General features: G+C 47.1%; 1 long non-coding RNA gene across 1 annotated transcript in view; it reads left to right on the top strand.

The window, feature by feature from the left end:
- LOC309843316 overlaps positions 1 to 8,985 on the top strand; it is a 28,408-nt gene extending 19,423 nt beyond the window's left edge. The window contains exon 3 of the long non-coding RNA XR_014300057.1: positions 8,809 to 8,985. This is a non-coding gene — a long non-coding RNA (uncharacterized lncRNA). The remainder of the gene's footprint in view (positions 1 to 8,808) is intronic.
- The last annotated feature ends 10,145 nt before the right edge of the window (positions 8,986 to 19,130 follow it).

The raw sequence follows: 19,130 nt of genomic DNA, 5'->3' as shown, positions 1-19,130 counted from the left end.
TGTGAGTCAAAAAACTGTCATCAGGAAATTGAGATTATTAATGGCTGAGGGGCCATCAGAGGTGAACACCAAACAGACTGGAAAAGGCCAGGTGAGTGGGAGAAAGCATGGGAGAATGCACAGGCACACTGGTGAGAGTGAAAGCTGAGGCTTGCTCTCCATTCTGGCTCAGTAAGTACTATGCGCAACACTGGTAGAGGAAGGCCTAGGTATTTGTTTGGTAGTTTTTTTCTTTTTTTTTTTTCCAGATTTTATTTATTTATTTGATAGAGAAATCACAAGTAGGCAGAGATGCAGGCAGAGAGAGAGGGGGAAGCAGGCTCCCTGCCGAGGAGAGCCCGATGCTGGGCTCTATCCCAGGACCCTAAGATTATGACCTGAGCCGAAGGCAGAGGCTTAACCCACTGAGGCACCCAGGTGCCCACCCCTTTTTTCTTTTTTTAATATTTTATTTATTTGAGACAGAGAGAGGGAGGGAAGGGAGGAGTGCATAAGCGGGGGTGGGGAGGGGCAAAGGGAGAGAGAAAGAGAGAAACAGGTTCCCCACTGAGCAGGGAACTTGATACGGGCTCCATCCCAGGGTCCTGGGATCATGACCTGAGCTGAACACATATGCTTAACTGACTGACCCACCCAGGTGCCCGTCTTTTTTTTTTTTTTTTTTTTTTTAATTTCAACGTAGTTAATATACAGTTTTCATTAGTTGCAGGTGTACAATATAGTGATTTAACAGTTCCATGTATTACTCAGTGTTCATCATGATAAGGGTACTCTTTTTTTTTTTTTTAATTTATTTGACAGGCAGAGAGGCAGGCAGAGAGAGAAGAAGGAAAGCAGGCTCCCTGCTGAGCAGAGAGCCCGACCCAGGGGCTTGATCCCAGGACCCTGGGATCATGACCTGAGCCGAAAGCAGAGGCTTTAACCCACTGAGCCATCCAGGCGCCCCATGATAAGGGTATTCTTAATCTCCTTCACCTATTTCACCCATTTCTCCTCCCACCCCCACCCCGTCTCCTGCCCAAACTCCCCTCTGGTAACCACCTGTCTTTTCTCTATACTTAAAAGTCTACTTTTTTGGTTTGTGTCTCTCCCTCTTTTTTCCCTTTGTTCTTTTGTTTTGGTTCTTAAATTCCACATATAAGTGAAACCGTATGGTATTTGTCCTTGACTGATTTATTTCACTTAGACTTATATCCTTGAGATCCAACCATGTTATTGTGAATGGCAATATTTCATTCCTTTTATGGCTGAGTCATACTCCATTGTATGTTTATGATCCGCATCTTCTGTATGCATTCAGCTATCGATGACACTGTGGCTGCTTCCACAATTTGACTATTGTAAATAATGTTGCAATAAACATAGGTGTGTGTATATCTTTTCCAATTAGTGTTTTCCTATTCTTTGGATAAATACCCAGCAGTGACATTACTGAATAGTATGGTGTTTCTATTTCTAATTTGTTGAGGAACCTCCATACTGTTTTCCAAAGTGGCTGCACTAGTTAACATTCTTACCAACAGTGTACAAGGGTTACTTTTTCTCCACATTCTTGCCAATACCTGTTGTTTCTTGTGTTGCTGATGTTAGTTATTCTGACAGGTGTGAGGTGATATCTCATTATGGTTTCAGTTTGCATTTCCTTGATAATAAGTGATGCTAAGCATCTTCTCATATGTCTGTTGGTCATCTGGATGTCTTCTTTGGAGAAATGTCTGTTCATGTCTTCTGCCCATTTTTAAATTGGGTTATTTGGTTTTTTGGTGTTAAGTTGTAGAATTTCTTTATATATTTTGGATACTAACCCTTTATAGGATGCATCATTTGTAATATCTTCTCCCATTCAGTAGATTGTGTTTTAGTTTTGTTGGTCATTTCCTTTGCTGTGCAGAAGCTTTTCATTTTGATGTAGTCCCAGTAGTTTATTTTTGCTTTTGTTTCCCTTGCCTCAGGAGACATTTCTAGAAGGATATTGCTATGATCAATGATAGAGACATTTCTACCTGTGTTCTCTTCAAGGATTTTTATGATTTCCAGGCTCACATTTAGGGGTCTTATCCATTTTGACCTTATTTTTATGTATGGTGTAAGAAAGTGGTCCAGTATCATTCTTTTGCAAGTCGCCATCCAGTTTTCCAAACACCTTTTGTTGAAGAGACTGTCCTTTTCCCATTGCATATTCTTAAGGCACAGCCATTTTAAGAATAATGAATATGGTATGTTAAATAATGGTTCCCAAAGATCTCTGGAACCTGTTGGGATACCTTATAAGGAAAGGGTCTTTGTGGATATGATTAAGGATTGTGAGATGGGGACATTATCCTGTATTATCTGAAAGGGCCTTAAATGCAATCACAAGTGTCTATATTAGAGGCAGGGGGAGATTTGACACAGACAGAAGAGGAAAAGGCAGTATGGCCACAGGGACACAAGGATTGGAGTGGTATAACCACAAGCCAAGGAATGCTGGCAATCACCGGAAGCAGGAAGAGACAAGGAACAGATTCTCCCAGAAAGAATATGGCCCTGCCAACACCTTGATTTCATACTGTGAAACCGATCTCAGACTTCCAGCCTCCAGAATATGAGAGAATACATTTGTGTTGTTTTAAGCCACGAGGTCTATGGCAGTTTGTTAGAACAGCCACAGGAAAACCCGTGCAATGGAAACTATACCACTGGGAAGACAGATTCCCCTGGAGAAAAGGTGTGGTGTGGGAAGAAGGCATGAAGAGATGATGAGGAAGTATCTTGAGGTTGGGGCACAGGGAGGGATCACTGGTCTGGGAACTGATTGGGGTGAGGAGGGCAGGTGGTGGTGGCTGGAGCTGGCTCCTAGTGCTACTTCCTGTGAGTCATTATGCACGTCTCTTCCCAGCTCTACGATTAGCGCCATCAGGTGGGCAGGCTGCTGTCAGCGAGGATGGGAGTATTTACACCATGGAAAAATGGACGACATGACAAAACAGGGCTTTTCTCCCAAAGAGCCAGTTATTCGATTTTGCTACTGAGTGAAGGGGAAAGGAGAAATGGAAGGTGGGTAAGGTTTAGAAGCTAGGACTGAGAAGGCTAGCATTGCTGTTTGCTTTCCCTGCTCCTTGCATAAATACTTACATGCCGTTGATAGTCATGGGAACATGGGGAAGGTCATCTAATTTAGAGACATGAATTCAATGTGGGGTTGGAATTTTCTCCTTATATTCACTGCATTTATATTTACATCCTCTTCTATGTCACATAGTGGGCCAGGCACAAGGGTACAGTAATGCTTTAAGACATAGACCCAGAATCCTGGAGTTTGCAGTTGAGTGGGAAGTCAGAAGTACAGTTGAGTTGGGTTAGCCAACTTTGAGCATACCTCAAAGACAATGTACAGGAAATGTAGGGGCAAGGTAGGGTATTTCAAAGGAGACAACTTTTCCACAGTCTGAAAGAAGAGTACAATTTTCCAGACATGGAAACCATGAGGGAAGGGGGAATTATAACTAGCAAGGCTTGTAGTAACCCAATGAAGAGAGAAGTGAACAACAGTGGGGTGTAAATGAGGGGTTGAGAGTGGTGGTGATCCAAGGAGCTACTCTTCCCCATACAGAAGAGCCAAAAATTAAAGACAGGAGGTCATTGAGTGTGGCCAACTCCAGGTCAGCCTAGAATGGCATTGATAGTCAAGGCCTCTGGTCCAAGGAATGGAGTTGGGCACAGCACCAAAGGGCTCTAGGAGGAGGCAGTTTTCAGAGATGGGTGGAAGACAGAGTTAGAAATGGAAGTAAGCCAGGTAGAGGAAAAGAGGGGAAGTTAGGATGCCACCCTCTGTGAGCAGAGAGGAAAGATGGAGGTGGGAGCTGGCCATTAAGGGTGAGGAGGGGGACAGGAGGGGAATTCAGGAGATGGTGCAGAAAACCCAGGCAAGTAGGCCAGCCTAAGACAGTGGGGGTTCAGCTGGCCCTGTGCTCCATGAGGATGGTCGACTCTTCCTCCCTGGCACCTAGCACGGTAGCTAACATTGAGTGGTCCTATGTGCTGGGGAAATAAACGAATGGGTTAGGAAGGGAGGAGGAAAAGGAAGTTCCCAAGTTCCTTTTGTTCCAGGACACTGGATGGAGGACTCAGCGAAACAGGCATTTGCATTCTCTTAAGGTGTGAATGCCTTCCAGTGACCACCAGGCATCTGATGGGTCATCACTGCTGGTGCGGGGTGGGGGGGGGAGACTGGAGCAGGCAGGAGCTTCCGGGATGGCAGTGGGCAGTCCGGGATGGCAGTGAGCAGGTGCCTCAATGTACAACTCAGCATGGCAGGGGCAGGAGACACAGCAGCTGGGCATGGCTGGAGCATGGGTCTGTGGGGTGGCAGTGGGGGATGGAACCTGGATGTCTTGTAACAGGGTTTGGATTTTATCCTGAAAGCAGTAAGGAACTACTGGAAGGTTTTAAATATGGGCACAACAGAGTTAGCTTATATCTGGGAAAGACCACCCTGGCAGCCATATGAATTCTATTGGAAGGGATGAGGTAAGAGGCAGAGAAACTCATTTGGAGGCTGTTTTCATGGTGCAGATGAGAGCTAATGAGATCCTATGCTCATGCGGTGGTTCTGGAACACAGCAGGAGACAAAAATGAGGGGTATTTAGGAGGCTCAGTCAAGATACAGGGTGAAGATCGTGGCAAGGCTGGCACGTGTGATGATATAATACAACTCAAGAGCAACTCAAGAGAAGGATTGTTGTGGAAAGCAGAGGGCAGTCTCCGACTGGGCAGAGGACCACAGCTTGAACTACTGAACCCTATGCATGACCTCTAGGACTTAGACATAGCAACATCTGTCCTCAGCAGAATGGGGCCCACAAGACCATGCCTTTCTGAGCCTGGCTCCCTTCTCAAAGGTAGGTTCCGAGGACATCTATTTGCCAGAGCTCAGATCACATGCCTGGGGAAAATCATTATTTAAAGAAGAAGAGGTAAAAAGTCAGTGAAGGAAACCAAGAAGGAAGAACCCAAAGCTAAAAGGAGATTGAGAAAAGTAAGAGGGTGCAGTGTTGCAGAAGCTTTGGGGAGAAAGGGCTGTGAGCAGGACTGAACAGCCATTGCGTTGGACGATTGGGAGGCAGCTAGTGGCCTGGGGGAGAGCACTTTCAAGGGCAAGTGGGAGTGTGTGTTGTGTTAGCAGGACCGTGTAGTGTAGACGGCCCTTTCTAGAGAAGTTTAGCTGGGGTGGGAAGAACAAAGAAAAAGAAAGTCGAAACTAAGGAGTGGCGCAGAGTGGGAGGGTGTGGATTTGGGGTTTTGAGCCTGGAGCACCTCAAGTATATTTATAGGTGTGCGTGCTAGGCCAGCCCTGTGCTCCCCGAGGGAGCCTGCGGGATGTGGGGAGAACCAATTTAGTAATGGCCTCTCCTTTTCTGTTGCTTTGAGAAAGTTGCTGTGCTGAGCAAAGGGTATTAGTGTTCTTTTTAAGATTCTAAACTACCCATGCAGTCCTTCTTCTTCAGGGATTAAGACCATGGAGTCTCAAATGTTACATCTAGTGTTTGTACATGTTCTCCACAAAAGGCATCCTGACAGAGCGTGAGGGAGGGAGAGACTGCGTCTGAGCATGAGCTGGTAGCATCTCAGCCAGGAGCCTCCCTTTCCAGCTCTGGGACAGGAATGACCCTCCGCCCAGGCTCCTGTGGCACTTGGGCTGGTGGCTGAGCCTTCCGGGCCTGTCCTGGGAGACTCAGCAGGCTGGATGCTTGTCTGTATCCTCCTACCCAACACACTTAACAGATCTGAGAGCTGAGCCACAGAACCCGAGGCGAGCATCAGAACTTTGCTGAAATATCGTTACAGTAGTGGCCTTCAGTCACTCCAAATCCTTCATCGGCCTCTAGGGTCACCCAGTTAGTATTGGGTGAGTGAATAAAAGCTTCTACCTTCTGAGGAATTCTAGATAGTTTCACTTACATTATTGCATATGCCCCCAGGCATAAAATATGTGAATGGCCTTATTTTTAGGTGGGAAATGAACAAATGAGTGAGGCAACACATAGTTATAAACACCTGGAAGAGACAACACAGGGACCCAGGGCCCTTTTCTCTGCCCATCAAGTAGTAAGAGACTATGGGATGTTTGTCTGATTGTGCTAGGACTGCGGGAGACTCAGGGGAAAGAAGTATTGGAGGCATGGGAGACAAATGCATCTTTATCACGCACCTTTAAATCGCATGAAAGATTCTAGCCTGAGAAGACCATGTGTAGTAATTTGTGAATAACCAGAAAAGCCTATGACGAAGCAGTTCTGGAAACAGCTGAGCCGAAGGCCACCCGGCTTCCCATGCTGATGCTGTTGACAAAGGCTCTGATCATTTGGGGCAGGGTGAAATTATCTGTCATCAAAGTGCCTAAATCCTTGGAGGCAGACAGAGATGGAATCTGACTGCCAGCCCTGGGGAAGCATGGCCAAGCTGGCAGCATCCCCCCTCTGCCCCACATACCAGCAGGGCCAGCAGGGGAGTCTGCTTCAGCCCCCACGGTGGGCTCCACCTAAGAGACCTTTCATCACTGGCTGTCTAAAAGCATCTGTGTGTGGGGAAGAGAGCTGCCATCACCCATAAGACTTCTGATCCCCCAGGACCCCAGCCGTCCAACAAGAGTGTACCTGCCATGGGGGGCAGACATGTGTGTGCCTGATTTCTAGCTATGGTTCCCTGGAAATAATTAAGTTAAAAAGAAATGCCTTTGGGTCTTGGCCCAGCTCAGTCAAGTTAGAGAAGGCCCCGGAGGGGAAAGGTAAACCGTGCAGTTTGCTTTCATTCATAGCTTCTTTCTTCTTTCAGACGCCATGTCAGCTTGATTCCTAAGGGGGTTTCCTCATAGGGAAGACATGAAATCCGTTGAACTGAGCTGAGCATCCTGTTTAATGAAAGCAATAAATCATGTCAGTGAGAGAGGTCTGGGAGGGCTGGGCCAGGGCCTGTGGGATAGGGGTTTTGTAGGAATGGGAGGGCTGGCTTCTGTCTCAGGCTTGGCTTCCTTTATGGCCAATATGGTGGGAGAGAATGAAGGTTACAAAGGAGGTACCTAAGAGAGAGCTTAGAGGGAAGCCCCGGTGTGCTGCTTGATTTCTCGAGGGGGGCTCTTTTCAAATCCTGGTCCCCAATGTGTAGAAGGGTCAGCGTCTGTCACATACACAGCAGGTGGGTGGCCTGTCCGATGTGATGGGGAGAGCCAAGGGAGCATTCAGCGTTGTCACCCATACTCACTTGTTGCTCACATAGAGTGCCACTACTAGAGGGACAGTGCTCTTTTCAGTACCTACCCTGGAGATCAGCTGGTTTCAGGGATATTTACCCCTGTTTGCGCATGTCCTGAGCAGGAGATCAGAACTCACCTCCACCAACTTCAGGCTTTACCTAGAGCAGGCCCTGCAGTTGAGCTCCACTAGGAATAAATGATTTTTCTATAAAGTTCTGATGTGACCAAGACCCTCCTCCCACTCCAAGCCAGGGCTCTTGTAATCTGTAAAGCAGGGGGGAAAAATGCCTACCTAACAGGAGGCAACATCGTGGAAGTGACAGCTCTGGGTGGCTGTGATGGACGATGCAGGGGCTGGGGGTATTCTAGCCTGCTGCCTCTCAGGGTCTGGTTAATCAGGCCTGGCCAGGTGAGATCTGTAGGTTTTCCCTGCACTTTCTGTCACCTCCCACTCTGTATCCCAGCGCCTGTTAGGTAATATTGTACCATTCAGCCTTCACCCTCTTTTTTTAAGAAACAGACAATAACAATGTAGACAGAGAGATGACAGGCACACAGACCAATCGGCAATCTCTCTACAAATAGACACGTTAAATAAATATCAGTTCACATTTATGGGCAAATAATGAGGTCAGTGTACTTAGGAGTAACTTGGTAGGAATGGGCTTGTCTGTACTTCCTGGGTGATTGACTGCTCTCAGCAAAGTCTCCGAACATTTTCCAAACAAAGGAGTCAACCTGGGAAAACACTGCCTGCTTGGATCCGCATCAGACAGGTGCCTCTGGAAAAGCAGTATTAGCACTTTCCCTTTATGGCCCATCTTTTAACCATGAAAGGGGCTGATTGGATAGACAGGACTGAATTTTAATGAGGCTCCCAGTGCAGTCTCTATGCTCCAGAGAAGTAGGAACAGTGATACGTGAGACTTAAGGTGTAGTTGGAATCGTTGACAGGACAACCAGATAGCTCTCTCTTTCTCCTGGGCTCAGTTTTCTCTCTAGTGTGATTTAGCACATCACATAAAACCCCAAGAAGGCACAACTAATTCATTTACCATCTATTTCCCATTCTCTACTAGAGGAAATGTTTTAAGAAAAATTACCCAGCATAATTTGTTAAAATGGATCTTGGTAAATAGTTTTAATTTCAAGTGTTTCTTTGGAATACAACTTCCGAAACAACTTACACTCAGTGTGAGAGGTCTTTGGAGGGTGCTGGCTTAGAGTTTGCTTGAAACAGGCCACAAAGGGGCCAAGGATTGTGAGGGGCAAAGAAAACAGCTCTGGACAGGATAGAGCCAGCATGCCTATCTGGTGCAAGGAGTCCATGAAAGGGAAAGTGTCCTGGATGCAGACTAAGGAATTTGGGTTTTGTTCTGTCGGAAGTGGGGGACGAAAGGGGCTTTTGAGCAAGGGAGTAATGCTCAGATTTAATTCACAGAGTCAGGGGTCTCTTTGTGTTCAATTGTCCTCTCTCTTTTCCCTTCCCACAGCATGGCTGGGAAGCATACTTGAACAGGTCTTGGCTCAAAGACAGGACCCAGAATGACAGTTTATTCCACCATTGTCTTTCAAGGGTCTACTACAGGCTGGTCTGCTTCTATGGTACATGAGCCCATGGACTGTCTCTATCCCAAACCAAAAGGATATGCTTCCAGGCAGGGATGAAAAGCTATCAAGCCACATGACCACGTTCCTCTGGGGGAAAAGGCTCTTCACATCGACAAAGTGGCAAGTGGCTTGCTTAAAAATCACCAGTTGATCTCACAAAACAAACTGAGGGTTGCTGGGGGGAGGGGGCTTGGGAGAAGGGGGTGGGATTATGGACATTGGGGAGGGTATGTGCTTTGGTGAGTGCTGTGAAGTGTGTAAACCTGGTGATTCACAGACCTGTACCCCTGGGGATAAAAATATATGTTTATAAAAAATAAAAAATTAAAAAAAAATCACCAGTCCAATACAAATGGGAGCAGCTCCAGAGAATGAAATGATTCAACTGAGGTGAGTCAAAACACTGGGGTCAACGTTCGAGGGGTACCCCTACATTACAGGCTTTGTGCTGGGCACTGGGAATGCATCAAAATAAGGCATGTTCCTCTCCTCGAGGAGTTTACAGTCTGGAGAGGAGAGAACACCTAAACCTATCATTTTAGTAAGTAATCTCAAGAGGCATTTGGACTTGGGGTAGGTGGTTGCTACAGTGCTATTTAGCTCTGAATTTCTGTGCATCTGTACCTGAAGGCAGAATCCTTTAGTCAGGTGATAAATGCAGTTGGGTGTTATGAAAATGGAACAAAGGAATGTTTGGAAGAAACTGGAAGATCACAGAAGTCTTTTGGAAACTGGTTAGTGTTAGAGCTACTGGTGGTGGTGGACAGCCTCCCAGGGGGCCCCCAGTGATTCTCGCCCCCTTGTCTTCAAACCTTCGTGTAGCCTCTGCCCACACAGAGTCTGGTAGAGGCCACACTGGAAGTCATAAATGGCCCTGTGGCTTTCACCTTCGTGTCTTGACCCACCCCTGGGGAAGGCAGCTGCCATGTCTTGAGGACACTGAAGCGATCCATGAAGAGGCCCATGGAGAAGAGCTGCAACACCTTCCAACAGCCAACACCAACTCGCCAGCCGAATGAGTGAGCCATCCTGGGAGCTGCCCCTGCAGCCACCAGGACCTTCGGATAATGCAGCCCTGGAGGACAATGATGACCCTCTCCTCAGAAGCTCTGAGCCAGAGCCAAATTCTCAGCTCGTGGAAATTGTGAGAGACAGTCAGTGATTGGTATTGTTTTAAGCCACTAAGTGTGCAGGGTAGCAATAAATAACAATCCCAACACCTATGTTAAGAGTACTGGTCCTCTGTTACCCAACCCCGTCATCTCCTGACCATTTTCAATTTAGTACCCCAAAGTTTTCTGATACCAAAACCTGATGAAATAATTTTTATTATTTTTATATAAGGAAACTTGATAGTCTGTGGTTCAGTAAATATGATTTAATTAAGTAGGTTGCATTTTTTAAAAAATAAGTGATTTGGAAAAAGACTCGTGGAGTTAAGCAGGATATTAATTTTCTTTGCAGTTCCACTTGATAGAATGTCAGTGGCATTTCAACAAGTACTCTTTTCTTCAATTGCTTTCTTTATATGGTGGCATTTTGGCAATGGGATTTCTCTTCTGTGTGGTAGCATTTCTGAAATAGTTATATGCATGTTTCGTTGTTTGTTTGTTTTCTAAATAGTAGGTTGACCAAAAAAGCTCCCTGTTTCAATTTGTAAAGTGGTGTACTTCAGCAGAAACCTGGGATGGCTTTGTCAGTGTTTTTAAGCACCAGAGAATTTTAGTTTCTGTGATTCTCTTCTCAGCCTAATTCAGTGCGGGGAAGAGTTTCTGTCACCAAAAGTAGCTAGCAAGGATTGGACCTGTGTGTATGGCATACTGCTCCTAATAGGTCTAAATTCTATTTAAGCAGGCCCAGGCGCCCAAGCCAATTAGAGAAAATGGAACCTGGCAGATGGAGAGATGCTTACAGGGTCCCCCGAGGAATAGAGGTTTTAATCACAGCCCAGTGTGAAGAACACTTAACGGAGATTTGGAGATTATTAGAACCCATTAGCACCTTGTGAGCCATAGCAATCAAGGGTGCCTTTTGCTTTAAACTATAGCCTTCCACTTTCTCCCAGAGACTGCAAAAGACCAGGTTTGGGTGGTTACTTGGAGCAACTACGTTTGCTGGATTTCACTCTAAGGAGCTCCTTAAATTATAGCGGGAGGGACTATGGGACAAGTCCAGGGTCCTTGCCTTAATTCCTTCCATTCCTATAGTCTTCTGGTTGGCAGGTTATTCTTCCAAGGAGAGGTCTTCATTCTGACACCCTGTACCCATCCACCTTCCTTTCTCCAGTGCCCTGGGTAACCTCAAAAGGACATATTTGGGGTTGGGAATGTTGGTTAGAGATGCCAGACCTGAGCACCTCTCCCCATTCACCTCCCTGCATGGAGGCACCACGGTGGCGTGGACATTGGCACACAGGATCTGAATGAAGTCAGGGCTCTATCATTTGCCATCTATGTCACCTGGACAAGTCATAGAACCTCTTTGAAGCTAGTTTTTAACCTTCCAACATGCATTCCTTCTAGTGTTATTGTGAGGATGATGATGATGATGATGATAATGATAATAATAGTTGACAGTTATTAAGCATTCCTTATGTGCCAGGCATCGTTCTGAGTATTTTATGAATATGAACACATTTGATCCTCACAACGACTTTATGAAGCAGGCACTTTCATTAGCCCCATTTTACTGATGAGGAAGCTGAGGCACAGAGACGTTAGGTCACAGGGTTGACAAATGCCACAGAGAGGCTTCAAATCTGGGCGGCCTAACCTGAACTGACGCTCTTAATGCCGCACTGTAGTGTTTCCATGGAGGTGTCAGGGTTAATTAGTAATATCAGCTATTAGTATTTGGCTCGTCCTCCCAAGTTGCAAGCTGCTTAATCTGGGCCATGCTGCCATTGTTGTCACCGGGATGTTGGCGGGATGTGAGGCTCAGCCACCAGCCCCACACTAAGTGACAGTCTGAGAACTCCTTCCAGTAACAGGATCTTGAATTACCTCTGACTCTGGTGAGCATGTTGTCTGACGCCATCTGGCAGATTTGGGCGCTGGTCACTTGATGGCGGCCAAGCAAGGACTCTTGAACAGAGACGAGCAGGCAGAAAGCCAAGCTCTACCCAGGGTCATCTGCAGCTGTTATCAATCAGGCTGGTGGCAGAGGATGAGGAAGTCAGCAGGAGCACTTTTATCCCAGGCTGAACACAAGGCTGTCAGCTGGAAACACAGCCCTTGCTCTCGGGTAATTCCTAACTTCCTATTGGAAATAAACAAAAAGCCCGCTCTACTGAATTTCCCACTTGGCTTCACGGCTTGGCAGCCAGCCCCTAATGCCTATCACCTAAGATAGCAAAGATAACTGCTGAACTAGAACAAAAAGGATGGGAAAGGCCATCCCCTCCCTGACCTCCGCTCCACTGAGCCACTGATCCTGTGGGAACCCAGATGCATCAGGATTTTCCAGCCTGGAAGGGTACTGGGCATGGGATGGGGAGGAGTGTTGGGAGAGGGGAGGACTGAGCAGAAAGCCAAAAGAAGGAAAGGAGTGCTGAGTGAGTAGGGGAACAGACCCAAATACCCTCTTCTGACTCATGGTCCCCTGAACCTTGCTGGAAGTCCCAGGAGCAGGGACTCAGGGCCCACTGACTGAGTCCTCTAGGGGAGGGCATCCTAGCCCTGATGGGTTGGCAGGAGTTGGGGAGATCTTGGCTGGGGATTTAGAGGTTGTGCTCTGTGGGATTGAAATGGATGGCCCGGGTCACAGCCCTGGCGGGAAGGCCCCCTTCCCACAGTGCACTCTTAACTTTCTTTATGTCTGTGTCTGTGGGAAAGAGCATCTTTGTGGGTATGCTGACTTTCCTAGGCCTGAAAGCTATTGTCACTATGTCCTGCAGCAACGAGCCGCCTTCCAGGGGACAGGATACCTGCCTGATATGATTTGATTTGACTTTGCTCCGGTGATGAAAATGCCTTCCTATTTATGATTTCGTGCCACCCCATCACAAGTGTAGGGTTTTCAAGGCTGGGGTTTCAGAAACTTTTTTCATCCTGCATGTGCTGAACTCCATTTCTGGTTATCCCATCATGCCTAAGGGCAGGGTGAAGGACATAGTATGTGAGGCTCAGCACAAAGTGAAAAAAATGGGGCATTCAGAATTGCAAGATGGTAATGGCAGAGCATGAGGCTAAACATGGGGTCTTCATGAGCTCGGAGCCTTGTACCAGTCACATCCATGAAGCTGGCCTTGCCTCAGGCTGAGAGGCTAATTTTCTATTGGCAAGGTTAACTGAGTCAAAGATGGCACAGTATACATTTTTAGTCTTTTTTTTTTTAAATTTTTAGAAGGCTGTAACAGTATTAAAAGATCAAAGCATAAAGATTTTAGTCATTACTGGGTGTATAAAAATATCCAGGACACCAAACTTGGGCGAGCTGAACATGTAGTCATGTCACTCACTAACACATGACTGTTTTTGATTGCTGTGTGTCATAAACCACATTTCCCCCCAGCCTTGGTACCACTGCCATTCCCGTCTCACAGGCTTCTCTGTGGCTCTGAAAGCACCTCTTCTAACTGGAATGGGGGTCACCCTCAGGATGTGCCAGTGGTCACACAGCCATGCTTATCAGAAGGAGCCAGTTCCCAGGGGAAGGGGAGTTTAGCTCACAGTCAGAGAGCTGGAAACCCAGGAACCAGATCTGGAAACCCAGGAACCAGATCTGGGAGCTTAACATGTATGATGAGAAAGAAAGTAGTTCAGTGTTTGGCAGGCAGGTCAAGGTCAGAATTCCAGGTTAGAGGCAGTGCCACATCTAGACCCACCAGTCTCCTGGATGAGGAGGCAAGGAGGCATGTCACCCTCAGAGCAAAGAGCCAAAGCCCACCTCCCCCATCCCTTTTCACCCCCCACCCATTGTCTCATGGGTCCTATTCTTTGGGACTGGCTCCAGTGTCAACCTGTGTAGACCTGAAAGGTCCTAACTAAGGATGCTGGATTTACCAAATCAAAATACAGGACCTGTGGTTAAATCTGAGTTTCAGATAAATGATGAATAATGTTTCAGTATAAGGATTACATGAGATCTTTTATCTAGCAGCTCTAGCCCTAAACCTGTATCTCGTTGCCTGACTCTGGACAGCTTCTGTAGGGCTACAGATGCTCCCCCAGCTGACGCTTTTCCCACCAGAGTCTTCCATCTGGTATTCCTGGACTTGGCCACTGGTTCTGCCCTGGCCTGCCCAGCCCTCTGGTGAGGGACCTCATGGGCATGCCGTCAGAGAAGCTGTTAGCGGCCATGGACGACGCCGGTGCCAGGCATAGACTCATCTCTGACCTGCGGCCAGGTCTGCTCAGCCTCAGCACATTCCTTCCCAGTTCAGCTCATCTTTGGCACGGAGACCAGCAGTGGAGGGAGGGCTAAGCACAGCTCCATCCCACACACCCCACCCCCACTGAGGATGCTCAGGGTGGGTTCCCACAGGGTGGCTTAGGGGGTGTTCCTTAGACAAGTTTTTCCCTCGATTTCATTTCATTTTTAGTCTTTCTGTAGATGAGTGTGAAAAGTCTCAAGTGTCAGGAATGTGTCTATTTCCTTAGAGCATGTCACTCAGTCCTCACAACAGGACTACGAGGTGGCTAATAGTGTCCCTATTGGGGGATGAGAAAACTCGGGTCCCACGGCTGAGTGGGACCTCCCATGGCTGTCTAATGGCTGGCAGGTGCCAGGGCTTGAATTCTGAACCTGAGTCTTCTAAATCCAAGTCTGTGCTCTCTCCATCATGGCAGAAACGTCACCATTAATTATTTGGTCATACCTTACTCTCCAGTCTGATCCCCAGGTCTTTGTCATGCTGTCACTGAAACACGTCTGACACCCCTTTCGTCCCAGGCTCTCATGTGGCTGAAGGGGGCTCTTGGTTGATCTTCTGCTTCGAGGCTCTGCCCTCACCAACTCATCCATGACTTAAACTTCGCTTTGTGTAAAGCGCATCAGGTCACTTAACCCCCAGCTGACAAACGGCCATACGTCCACGTGACCTGCAGCTGGGGTTCTCTGACTTGACCTACCCAGGGAGCTTTTTATTTATTTATTTTTTTAAGATTTTATTTATTATTTATTTGACAGACAGAGACCACAAGTAGGCAGAGAGGCAGGCAGAGAGAGAGGAAGGGAAGCAGGTTCCCCACCAAACCGGGCTCGATTCCAGGACCCCGGATCATGACCTGAGCCACCCAGGTGCCCCCCCCCCAACTTGGGAGCTTTTTAAAATTCAGATTGTCACGCTCCATCCCAGAGCTTCAGCTTCAGCAGGTCTGGGGCCAAGCCTAGAATCTGCATTTTCACAAGCTCAAGGTGCTTTTCATGCAGGGGATCCAGAGCCACCCCCCACACACACTCCAAGAAAGGCCTGTGGGGTAAAAGCCAAATCCTAACATGGTGTAGAGGGTACTCCCAGACTGGTCCAAGGTCTGTTTTCAGTCTCATCTTCTAGTTCCCCAGCCTCAGCCAAGGAGCCTGTATCCCCTCAACTGGACTCCTTGCTTCCCCCTTCTACCCTCTCTTTGTGCCCCTTTACCCCCCATACCTGTGTGGGTCCTAGAAGAGGGGGTAGAGGATCAGGGCTATAGAGCCTGATTGCAAAATTGCTTAGCCTCCCCATGCCGCCAGTTCCTCAGCCATTAAGTGGAAGAACATTCTTACCCTAAGAGCATTAAGAGGAGAATTACTAACTGTGAAGTACTTAGAGCAGAACCTGGGACATAGAAAGCACTCAGTGAAAGTTAGCCATTATTACTTTTTATTGATATAGCTTTGCTCCTTTTGCCTCCTCTTCCTGGGATTTTGTGCCCTCCTTTTATCACCTGGAAAAATTCTTTTCATCCTTTAAGGTCCCGTTTAAGAAGCCGTAGTCTCTGTGAGATCTTCCTGGGCTTCCTCAAGCCCCATTAATTATTGCTCATCCATTCCCCTATAATTATTGCTTTATGTTCTTTATTCACACTATCACATTGTATTAGGGAATCAAACATGTTCTATCTACATACGTGAGCAGCCTGAGAGCACCTACCTTTCTGGAAGACTTAATGTAATGCCTGGCATGGGCACCTGGGTGGCTCAGTCAGTTGTGTGCAACTCTTGTTTCGGCCCAGGTCATGATTTCAGGGTCCTGGGATGAAGCCCTGCATTGGGCTCTGCAGAGTCTGCTTGTCTCTTTCTCTCTCCCCACTTGCACTCTCAATCACTCTCTAAAATAAATAAATAAACTCTTTTAACATATAATGCCTAGTGGGGTCCCTGGGTGGCTCAGTCGGTTAAACATCTGGCTTTGGCCCAGGCTATAGTCTCAGGGTCCTGGGATTGAGTCCCACATCAGTGGGGAATCTGCTTCTCCCTGTCCCTCTGCCTGCTGCTCCCCATTTGTGCTTTCTCTTGAATAAACAAACAAATAGATCTTAAAAAAAAAAAAATATATATATATATATATACACACACACACACATATATATATATAATGCCTAGCACATTAAATTCCTCATTACCTCTCCCCATTCCATAAAATTGGATATTAGATCTATTAGTTTAGAATTGAACTTCTGGAGCTTTTTTTTTTTTTTTTTTATCTATTTGAAAGAGAAAGAGCCAGAGAGAGAGAGAGCATGAGCAGCAGGCTGGGGGGTGCTGTAGGGGCAGAGGGAGGAGAAGTAGACTCCCCACTGAGCAGGAAGTCCAATGGGGGGCTCGATCCTGGAACTCTGGGATCATGGCCTGAGTGAAAGGCAGACACTTAACAGGCTGACTTCCCCCAGGTGCCCCTGGGAGCTTTTTACTTAATTTAATAGTTATACTATTAAATTAGCTCTTCTTCCCACCCCTTCCTACCACTCTCCCTGTTTTCTTTCTCCTAGATTCTTCAAAGATTCATCACTGTGGTCAGTGTGTAATGACTAGCCTGAGAGGATTGTTTTGCATTCCAAATGCCTTATTTGGGAACTAATGCTCACCACCCACTCATAGACACGGCCCTTATTTCTGGTAGGCAGGAATGTTCTTCTTCTGCTCTACAGAATCCATAAGAAGGCTGCCAAATGCTGTACTTTGAGTAGATGTGTCCAAGCCTCGTAAATAAGATTGGCTTCTATCAGCAGAGGATAGGGGCTTGTCTGGTAGTTTCCGGACAAGAAACATAGCTGCCGTGGTCCAAGGACCACTTTATCTAATAAATGAATAAAGAAGCTTTTTATAGACCTATGAAAACTTTTATGATTTGAAAAACTATATAAACTTTTCAAAATAAAAAGAACCTATGAAATCAAAATTAATAAATATTTAAGTGAACATCTGTGAAATGGAACATGACTCCAGCTCATATCTCCATCTGAACTTGGCTCTTACGTTGTTAAATACGTTATATTTCATGGTGAGGTGAGAGAACATCTTAGTAAGTTTTGATATGGAACACGGTCTCCAAAAGTAGGAGTGCTTGAGGTTTAGACAAGTCTCCAAGTGGCCTCGTGTTGCCCGCTATGACAGAGCTCATTGCTTTAAATGGTGTGGACTTGAGTGAGAGGAGAGGGCCCTTATCTGGATGGTCAGATCAGGAGATCATGTGGAGTGCCTGCAAAATTATCCTACAGTCCAGGCTTCTGACACAACAGAACGTTTCTGTCGAGGGTTGTTTCTGTTTTTAGACACGGTGGCCTCAGGCAAGGGTGTCCAGGTCTAGATCACTTCTGACCAAGCCAGACAGTGTTCTAGAAGCTCAGATCCACCAAACGTGGAATCCCCATTGTTTTTATTTCATCAACTAATACTTGCAGAACCCTGCTGGATTTCTCGCCCTGGGGATACAGCAGTGACTCGGACAGGCACAGCCCCTGCCCTCAGAATGCTCATGGTCTGGTTATAAAAACAAAGCCGCTAGGTCACAGGGAAGGGCAGGGTGCTGCGGGTGTTTGTCAGAGAGGTGAGTCTGGGGGTCAGGGAGGACTTCCCAGAAGAAGTGGCATTTAAGTCCTGATCACTGAAGCCTGAGGATGAGTGAACTGGGTGGAAAGCCTTCTACACACCACTGTGCCCCCCTAAACGTGGTCTCTATCCTGTGCCACCACTCAGGTGACAAGCCATCTTCATCACCCAATGACCCCTCTTTGGATTAATTGGATTGGATTGATTGGATCATTGGATTGATGTGCGGGTGTGTCCTCCAGCTCGGACAGGCAGGGTGGTGCCAGGGTTGGGCATCCTGTGTGTGCCCACTCTTCTGAAGCCCCTCCAGGGCTACCCAGTCATAACTCTGAATGCCTTGGGTCTGGGCCTTGGGTTCCTGAGTTCTGCTGGATCGACAGCTGGCTCTGCCTGTTTTGCTGGGACCCATCTCTCCTTCCCCCTCCTCTATCCCCCTCCCCACCGCCTTTTGCCCCAGCCTCTGCTTGTGATGGCTGGCCCCTGGGTGGCCTGTGCAGAGCTGTAAGTCTGCCACCACCTGTTTCCAAGCCTCACTCCTGCCCTGGAACACCATGCCCCTGCCTACCCCATGTGACCTCTTTTGAGGTCAGCCCAGGCCAGATCACAACCTCATATTGCCTCCCCTCTGGCCTCTCTGACTACGGGAGCCACCCTTTTGCAGTCCTCGCATTTCTCTCTGGCTCTTTCCTCAGGTTCAGCCACACCATGCAGCAGATCACACAGGAATGCTGTGGGTTCTAGAGCGTTATTTCCCAAACTGGGGCATCCAATGAATGCTAAAGATGTATCTGTGCATCCCAGTTTGAGGAACACTACATTGGAAGATAAATACAGGCACTTCAGATAACATGATTGTAAATACAAACACAAATGTGTACCTGAAACCACGGCAACACTTAGCTGTCAGGCAGTCAACCACATGTCACAAAAACGGTTATTTTTATTTTATTTTATTTTTTTTTTTAAGATTTTGTTCATTTATTTGAGAGAGAGTGCGAAAGAGAGCATGAGTAGAAACCAGTGGGTTTTCTCCAAAAAAAATGTGGCCTTACGTCATTTCAGCAGGAAGAGGAAGTGGGTCTTCATTGGAGGAGAAAGCTCGAGATTACAGCAGGGGAGGTGATGGTTTCCCATCTCAGGTAACCCCTGTCTGTAAGCTGGCAGGTCCCACCAGGCAGCTCACTCAGGCACCAATGATGGGTCCAGAGGCCTGGCTCTACCCTGTGCCACCACTCAGGTGACAAGCCATCTTCATCATCCAATGACTCCTCTGGTGTGCGGGTGTGTCCTCCAGGGGGAGAAATGTATTATTGTTAT

The sequence above is a fragment of the Mustela nivalis genome, assembly GCF_964662115.1.
Source record: "Mustela nivalis genome assembly, chromosome: 10".
NCBI classification, from domain to species: domain Eukaryota; kingdom Metazoa; phylum Chordata; class Mammalia; order Carnivora; family Mustelidae; genus Mustela; species Mustela nivalis.
The sequence above is the reverse complement of the archived record's forward strand: the minus strand, read 5'-3'. Positions and strand labels throughout refer to the sequence as shown.